We start from the raw sequence: 9,292 nt of genomic DNA on the forward strand, positions 1-9,292 counted from the left end.
CTTACTCTCCCATTTCATTTTCCCCTTATCTCGTTCTCTTCTTCTACCAGCCAAGTACTGCTCATTCCATCGCCAGCAAGAAGTGCTCCATCCATCGCTGCCATCCTAGGTCGCTGTGAACAGATCCATCACTAAAGGTTTGGGGGTTTTTTTTTTTCCTGTTTTTTCTGTGTTTCCACCTGGTTCGGCTAAAAGTAGAGCTGAGTTTCTGGATTTTTTTTTTCATTTTTCTCTGGGCAAAACACTTATGTTATGCACAAGATGAACATCAAAAAATAGGACACAACATAAGTAATAAAATTTACAGTAGGTGAAGTCTAATCCCAATGTCAAGAGAATTTACAAGATCTTCAAGACTATTCTTCACCTTGATGACAAGAGAAAAGCATGCTCTAGAAAGCATGGGCTAAGAACCACAAAGGATTAGTATAAGCATTCTTCACTGAATACATCTCCTTCCAAACTCTGCTATTCCAGTGGTATAACAAGATCTATTTCTGAGTTATCTCCATTAACATGAATTCCTCAGTCTGACTAATTGGGAAAACACTGGCCACAAGTCCTCTTATACATCTGAGATTCACTTTGTCCACCATACACCATTCCTCTCTTCATAGTTCTTCAAAACCTATATACTCATCCAAGCTTCCAAAATCTCAACTATAGAGAAGGAACCACCCAACTCCAACAAATGAACTCTACTTCCACCTCACCTTGACTGATTACTTCAGCTGGCAATGGGATCTTCTCCGAACCTCATTATCCAAATCAAGCACAAGGATATACAAGCAGCTGGACGTCAACCAGTGGAGAGACCAACTAGCGAATACAACTTGATTCTTGTTCATATGGGTTAACAGATCTGGAGGAAATAGATCTCCTCCATCTGTTGGTCTCCAAATAAAAAACAAGGCAGATGAGAGAATCAAGCGGCCTACATCCAAAAGGTGAAAACCAGCTAAGACAACATTGAATTTCATGGTGGATACATTAAATGCCAAACCTACAAGGGTAGCTTCATCGTTAGGATGGAACTGGGTCATGGGCCTTGCTCTGGTCCAGGGAGAAATTTAGAGAGAACTCGGAGAAATCCATCATTCAAGAAATCCAGAGGGAACCCAGAGGGAACTTGGAGACTCCCATTAGTCTATCTACATAGATAAAACTAGATTTGGTGTAGAAGGATTTAATTACCTCTACCAACACCATCGGGTTCTTGGATGATACTTCATTGTAGATTTGATTAAAGTACTTGTTTGAGAGCAATCTGGGATTACAACTAACAAAGGGTAATTTCGGTACTTCATAAATTTTAAGGGTAAAATAGTATTTAGAAAAAAAAGGAACTGCTGATGTCAACATTTGAGGTATATTCTGTAACAGAGATTGACGGGAGGGGGTCTGAATGTAATTTGGTATTAAATAGGGGTGTTCCTATAATACTGGCATTCTCTAGGGGGTGGCGTTTTAAATTAACTAAACAAATAAAGCTTTGAAAATTGAGGACTACTGAATAGAACATGCTAGTGGTTGGCCAACCATATGTATAGATGTAAATTCACGGGATGGATATAATATGTGGGAGGATACCGACTGAATTACTCCTTAAAATTTAAAACGTGACTAATTTTAACAATTTTTAATCTCTAACAATTATTAGAATTTCCACATCATCATTTTGTCCCTTCCTATTTCAATAATGTTCAAAGTCGACATGAGATCCATTTGTGTACAAAATTACAACCCCATCTGACATGTTATGTGGTAGGACCAAGGTCCACCGAGAGAACTCTCTAACATGCCACCTAGAAAGGTAAAATATAGTGTTAAAAGCTGTCCAGATTTAATTGGGTAAGCCATTCTTTTCTTATATACCCACCAATAAGTGCATAACACCTGGAAATGTATATGAAGAAACATACAGTTTTCTTGTTATATAAGAACATTATATACTTGTGAGGACACAAATAGGGAAAAAAAAACCTTTGGTCCTCTTGGAGATAGAATATCTCACCCTCGGGGTTTCCGTCCCTCTCTCCATTTCTTGGGGAGCGGTTTCTTCTTTATTTTCCCCTTATCTTATTCCTCCCGAGGTTTACTAGGGATTTCTTTATGTCTTCTGTCTTCCAGATGACATGAAAGGGGATGGAAAAAACTTGATTTTTTGGTTGGAGGTTGCCACCTAGGATTTAGGGCCTAAAATCCTATTGGTGAGCCCAATTCCGATCAAGGGATCGAGTTAGAGTAGGGGGTTGCATTCCTGTGAAATGTTTGAACCCCAAATTCGACTTTATGTTCGGTTTGTTTCAAAGATGTGGGTTTGTGTCAGGTTATAAGTGTTGGAAGGTGTTAGGCACCTACCTCACTTGGATATTACGATCTTCCTATCAGATACTTGGATTTTGAACTTTCTCTCCCAAGAATTTGAATGATCCTAACCAACTTATATACAATGGTTGTTAAATTATCATCATAATGGAAATGAACATTAATAAATCTTATGAAAGGACTGAAGGAATATGAAATGATTAAATCAACTTATATGATATGGTCATATGGAATAATAAAATTATCCTATTAATATATGCAATGATAAATGATTCTAACCCATCTATAGAATTCAACATAACTATAAACATGAAATGAAATTCAATATTATTTGGTGTAATATCATATATTATAGGATCGATCTACACCAAAATCCAGGGAAATAGGGTTCTCCTGGTTCTGTATGGTGAGAAGAACTAGATAGGTGCAATACCGTACTCCGATTCGACAAGGAGACAAAAACCAGGATAGGTGTAATACCTTACCTAGATCTAATTCGTGCAAAAATAAAATCTCACAAATGAATGAAACAAGACCAAGAACTCAAAATTAAGAAATAAAATAAGAGCTGCTTAACCGGATCTATGTTTCACAGTCGAGAGGCGCTACTGTAGGCTTCTCTGTGTAGATAGAACTAGAAGCAAGCTGTAGATGCAGATGCAGATGCAAGAAAAATATGATGCAGAATAATAATTTGAAAATAAACTTTGATATTTTTTGGAGATCATTGAGTTACAGGCTTGGGTTTGAGGATTTGAGAAGAAGAAGGGTAATTGAAGCTTTGAGGAGGCTTTGGGGACTGGTGATGCTAATCTTTGAGGGCGATCGGACTTGGAGAGGGATGATCGAAGCCTTGAGTTGTGGAAGATCGATGGAGCTTTGAGGGAATCCGACAGAGGCTTCGAGACTTTGTGAATCTTAAGAGGGCCGATTCTCTTGAAGGATGCTCTCACTCTCTAATTCTAAGTTTGGGTGAATTTTTCCAAGTATAATTCCAAGTCTTTTCTCCAAGTGGTTTGAGAAGAAAAGGAGTACCCTTTTATAGACTAAGGGAGTCCTTTTACATTTGAGTTTCACTTACATTTGCGGTGCATTTGAATGTCATTTATCACTATTCTAAATTAAATTTCATGTAACATAGTGTACATGAATTACATTTGAGGAGCATTGTAGGCGCCGAAATTTGGACTTGATCTTGGTCATTTATTTGAAATCTTCTAAGATCTTACCACGGCATTCCATGCGTCAAGGACACCGTTTTCCGCATTGGTTTGATCTAGGTGGGAAAATCATATGTGGATGGGCCTAATTTTTGGCTTTACTATCCTTTAACGTGGGATAGTAACAGTACCACCTTTCCTTATAGAGGTTGTCCGTGGTTAGCTAACTAGATGTGTTAACGACCTCATCAGTCGGCCAATTTTATACCGTCTTGGTAGACGTTAAGGACCAAATTATTTCTTAGTCAAAGTTCTTGAGGCAGTTCTTCTGGAGCGTCAAACTACTGGTTTGAATTTGGTAGATGATGAAGCCTTGGAGCTGGGAGGTTCATCATCAGAGGGATTTTGGGCCATCTGTTGAGTATAGCAATGGGCTGCCATGGAACTTTTGATAGAGCTGAGGCTGTAGGCTCCATCGCTGGATTCATCACCTGAATCAGAGCCAAGTTTCGCAAGGCGAGCCAGAAGTGCCTCTTTCTCACTTTTGATGCTTGACTTTGAAGAGACCGGAAGGGCTAGGACTGGTTTCAAGCTAGTAAGGCTTTAGATGAGGGTTGTTTTGTCACATTTTGAGGTGTCACAGTTATCCCACCACCTAACATGAAAAACGTGGGAGAGAACTAGGGCGACCCAATCTTCAATTTGGAAATTTATGATCTCATAATCCCAGAAGAAGATCCAGGCTAAGCGGCAGTGGAGAAAGAATTGCAGGAGATCAGGTTGGTGAGTTTGTGATTGGGGAGTGTTGGGAGAAATTTTAGAGTGGTTCGTGTAATTGAGAGGGGAGGATATCCGCCATGGGGCCATATTGATCCCACCATCGTGCGAACCAGAGGGGAGTTTGGTTGTTAAATTTATAATCAAAACAAAAAAACCAAGAGCATCGGTTAATCTTGTTTTGAAATAGGAAAGCTTTGTACCAAGCCTCCTAATAGTCATAATAAGTATAACCTGCAGGAGTATGGGTGTTTGAGAAGTTCTTTGATGTAAGGGGGTGGTTATTCCAATCTTTGAGGGAAAGAATTTTGTAGATGGTTACAGTTGTATGTGTAACCAATGAAGGGTCATTCTTGTCAAAATTTAGTTTAAGTCTGACAGAGTCAGTATCTACAAGGATGTACTCATAGAATTCTTGGATTTTTGCTGCTGAGGGGGAATAAAAATGCCACCCTAGGAAGAAGATTCTTTGGGCAATGTTGAGGGGGGAGTCAACATAATTCAGGAGGACATCTTCGATGGTGAAGAGGTCTTCTTTGAGAGGTTTTTCAAAATATTGGTTTTTGATCTTTTTGTGGGTGGTTTGAAGTGGCTTTGCTTGGGTGGTTTGGAGGCTAGAACTAGCTTTGTTTGTTGGAGCCGTTAAAAGAATGACGGCATGGGAATAAGGGAGGTTTGAGGAAGCCAAGTGAGGTCTTTGGGTAATGGATTGATTTGAGGGGGCAGAGGTGCCATAGCTATTTTTTGAACGGACCAGGGAATTTGAGGCTATGGATTCTTTAGGGGGAGCCATTTTGAGTAGGTTGATTTTGGAAGTTTGACCATGTAGGAATTCACGGGTAAGGAAGTCAGGGATGGAAATTGATTCTCCTTTAATATATTCAATTTGAAATTCAAAAATAGAAAGTAAAGCTTACCACCGGGAAAAAATTTGTTTGGAAGCAAGGTTGGAAACATCAGTTTGTAAAACAAACTTTGCAGCGATACTGTCAACGGGCACTAAGAATGGTTTGTTTAATAATGTATTTTAAAACTTTTGAATGCAAAGAACTATGGATAAAATTTCTTTTTTGATAGTGCTATAATTCTTCTGGGCAGAGTTCCAGAGACCAGAAGTAAATTGGACTAATTGTTCTTTGTTATTATCAAGGAGTCTTTGTTTGAGGATTCCACCATATCCAATATCGGAGGCATCAGTTTCAACTACTTTAAATGCCTTAGCATTAGGGATAAATAGATAGGGAATTTCTTTGAGCAAATTCTTGATGGTTTAGACAGCCTTAGTTTGGGTGGAGGACCAAGGGGTTGGGTTTTTCTTGAGCCAGAGATATAATGGTTCTGTAATTTTGCTTATTTGGGGAAGAAAATCACAAACATAATTTATACTTTTCAAGAATCTTTGTAGTTGGATTTTGTCTATAATTTGGTCGGGGAATTTGTCACCAAAAGAAAGGGCATGATCAATAGGGGTTAAGGTACCCTTTCAGATCAAGTGTCCAAGAAAATGGACTTTGGTGAGAAAAAATTCCATTTTTCATTTTGAAAGGACGAGGCCATTTGGTTTAATGATTTGATAAAATAGGTAGAGGTGTTTGAAGTGTTGTTCAATTGAATCTGAATAAACTAGAACGTCATCGATATAGACAATTGTAAATTGCCCATATGGATTAAAAATGTAGTTCATAATTTTTTGAAATTCACTAGGAGCATTTTTTAGGCCGAATGGCATGATGTTCCATTCATAGAGGCCAAAGGGGGTAGTAAAAGCAGTTTTATAACGGTCTTTTTCATGAATCTAGATCTGCCAAAATCTTGATTTCATGTCAAATTTGGAGAAGATTTTTACCTGGTAAATTCTTTGTAAAAGGTCTTTTTGAAGGGCATCGTTGAGAGGTTTATAATTAACAACCAACCTAGGGGTGCCTCTTTCAATTTCAGAAGCTTTGTTAACATAAAAAGCAGTACAACTCCAGGGAGAAGTACTATGGCAAATAAGATTTTTGGCCAGAAGGTCATTAATTTCAGATTTGCTAGTTTCTAAGAGAGTTTGGTTCATTTGAGCGGGTCGTGCTTTGGTAGGGATTTAAAGGTCAGTAAAGTCTTTGGCGTATGATAGGAAAACCATGTGTTTTTTACGACGCCAAAAGGCATCAGGAACCTCAGAGCAAAGATTATGCTCAAATTTTGAACGAAGTTGATTTATTTTTTGGATAGTTTTGGAATGAGATAATTGATTAAGAATTCGTTGATGGGCGAGTTCAATTTGAAGAAAATTTAGTTGCTTATTTTTGGCTGTCATTTGGGAAATAGGAGTTTGGGCATGTAAAAATGGGAAAATAATTTTTTGTCCTTGAAATTTTGTGGTTATAGAATCTTGGGTGATCTTGAAAGGTTTTATCATACCAAGGAATGGCTAACCTACGATAATAGTTTGGTCAAGATCTTTGGCAAGGAGAAAGGTTTGTGGAAGACAAAATCCTTTGTAACAAATGTGGGTATTTGATAATTTGTATTGGACATTCAACCCAGACCCATTTACGGTAGTAAGCCGTTGAGTAGTATGTTCATAGTACTGGGTTGGAATGACACCTTCGTTGATACAGTTGAGTTGGGCACCTGAGTCAACAAGGACAATGGTAGAAAGTTTGAAGGAGGCATTAACCACAAGAGTAATGTGGATATACCAATTTTGACTGGAAATAGTATTAACAAAACTAGAAGATGGTTCTTGATTTGAAAAGGGATTTGTAAATGGTTCTGATAGAATAGGCTCAGTGTTTATGGAAGAGACTTGTTGATTTGAGATTTGTGACCGGAGAGATAATTGTTGTTTAATGGTTTTGATTTCATACTACAGTGTTGCATTAGTAGTTTCAAGAGTTTTGATTCTGGTAGAATGATCAAGAACTGAAGGGGTTTGTGTTTTTTCAAATTTGTGAAGTATAGTTTGTAAATTGTAAGGTGGAATAGAAGTTTGAGCCTTGATATATTTGCTTAAGGTGTTCAAGACAGGCATTTTTTTGTTTGCGGTTTGTTAAATTATCAATATATTCAAAAATATTTATTTGAGGAGATGTTCGCAACATACGGACAGATTTGGAAGTACAATCTTCATAACTTAAACCAATAATGTAAAAATCACAAGCACAAGCTTGGAAGTTGTCATTATCGATAGAGCTGGAGACAGAATGCTCAGAAGCATTAACTTGGTTTAGTTTGTGATCTTGCTCATCAGAAGATGAGAAAGAAGTGGTGTCTTGGAGAATGGCTAAAATTTGAGACTTATCTTGTTCAGAAATTTGTAAAGAATTTATTCTTTTGGAGACACGGTAGTATTTGGTGATGTGGCTAGGTTTTCCACACTTAAAGCATCCTTGGGAAGTTTGGTTTGGATTTTTAGGTGCCTTGAAAGGCTTTCGGTACTTGTTATGCTTCGGTTTGGAAGGGGATTTTTGGTAAAATTCAGGAGTAGTGAAAGGTTTGTGAGAAGCATAATGTTTTGATTTGTGAAATTTTTTATAGAATTTTTGAGAGGATTTATGTTTTGTTGGAGGTCTAAGGGGAGCAAAACCAAATTGTTCGCAAAATCCTCCTAATTCTCGTTTGTAAAATTTGTTTTCTTTGTTAATTTGCTTTCGTAACCTAATGTCAATACACAAGGCTAATCCTTCTTCATGAATCAGATTAATAATTTGACCATAGGTCGTTTGATCGTATGGGATAATCCCGTCATTTTCTTTACGAAGACGTTGTTTGATTTTCTCAGAAAACAGAGTTGGAAGACCTGTGAGAAATTTTTCTTTCCAAGAGGGAAGGTTGGCGTCAGGCCTGGTTAGGACTTTGGTAAGAAAAATGTCTTTGTACTATTTGAAGTCATATAATTTCTTACACCTAAGGTTTGAAAGTTGTTCAGTGTTACGGTCTTTGAGACGAGAAGGGTTCCCTAAGAAATAATTTGCGATGCTGAAAATAAGGGTATTAACAAAATCTTTGATAGGGTCGCCTTCGACGTCGTGAAGGGGAGTTCCTTCAGGGGTGTTTAGATGGTAGTTAAGATTTCAGTATTTTGGTTATCTGTGAGAACATAATCCCACCAACCTTTAAGCTGGCCTGTAAAGCCAGAAATGAGTAAAGTAGCAACAGCACTATCAACCATATTTTTGATACGGTGAGCGTTGCTAACCATAGTCATTTCCTGGAGTTTGTTCATGAGATTATATTCGGAAATATCATCTATAATCCATTTATAGATAATGCCACTTTGGTAAGAAGCCTGAGGAGCAGTTCCTCTTGCTTCGATTTGGAGGTCTGGGAAGACCGGTTGTTGGGTTGAGCTTTGTCCGATTTGATTAACCTAGGGGATCTCCAAGTCAGAGCTAGATGTGTAACTCGAGGAATTATTTGTAAGAGTGATAACTCGACGATTAGCAGATTCGGCAGTTGATTGATTTGGAGTTGGTGTGTCGGGAGCTTCTAAAGTTGCCAGATGATGGTTAATTTGATCAAGTAAAAATGATTTATTAATTTGGCCTTGTTGTTTTTGTGGTATGATGTAAGGTTTGAAAAGAGGGGTTGAAGGGGGAAGAGGAGTTGGTGATAATGAAGATACGGGTTTTGGCTGAACAAGGCATTCAACTCGGGAGAGTTGGTCACCTAAAGTTTGAAGACTTAAGTTTGTAAAATTTGATTGTTCAATTAATTTTCTGTCTGGATCCATTTGTTTGGCTGTTTTGAAAGGAAATACCGTAATTTCTATATTTTTAAATTTATGTTTGATGCTATCGATCGGGGGATGGATAGCAGAGGTTGTTGGACCAGCACTCAGGGTCTAGGTTTTATGTGAAGCTGTTTGAGTGAAGATTTGGTTATGCCAAGGGTAGTCTATGTTGTTATCCTGGGCATAAATATCAAAATAAATAAAGAAGAAAATGTTTGTTTTGAGTTATGTCAAGAGGGTATACCAATTTGTCCGGATTTGTGCTTGTTGATTTAAATCAAAGGTTGAGAAAAACTAGTTCCACTTTTGG

General features: G+C 37.8%; 1 pseudogene; it reads right to left on the reverse strand.

The window, feature by feature from the left end:
• Positions 1 to 356: 356 nt before the first annotated feature.
• On the reverse strand, positions 357 to 8,457 carry LOC122082105 (annotated as a pseudogene).
• Between the last annotated feature and the right edge of the window lie 835 nt (positions 8,458 to 9,292).

Source organism: Macadamia integrifolia, chromosome 6 (genome assembly GCF_013358625.1).
Source record: "Macadamia integrifolia cultivar HAES 741 chromosome 6, SCU_Mint_v3, whole genome shotgun sequence".
Taxonomy (NCBI): Eukaryota; Viridiplantae; Streptophyta; class Magnoliopsida; order Proteales; family Proteaceae; genus Macadamia; species Macadamia integrifolia.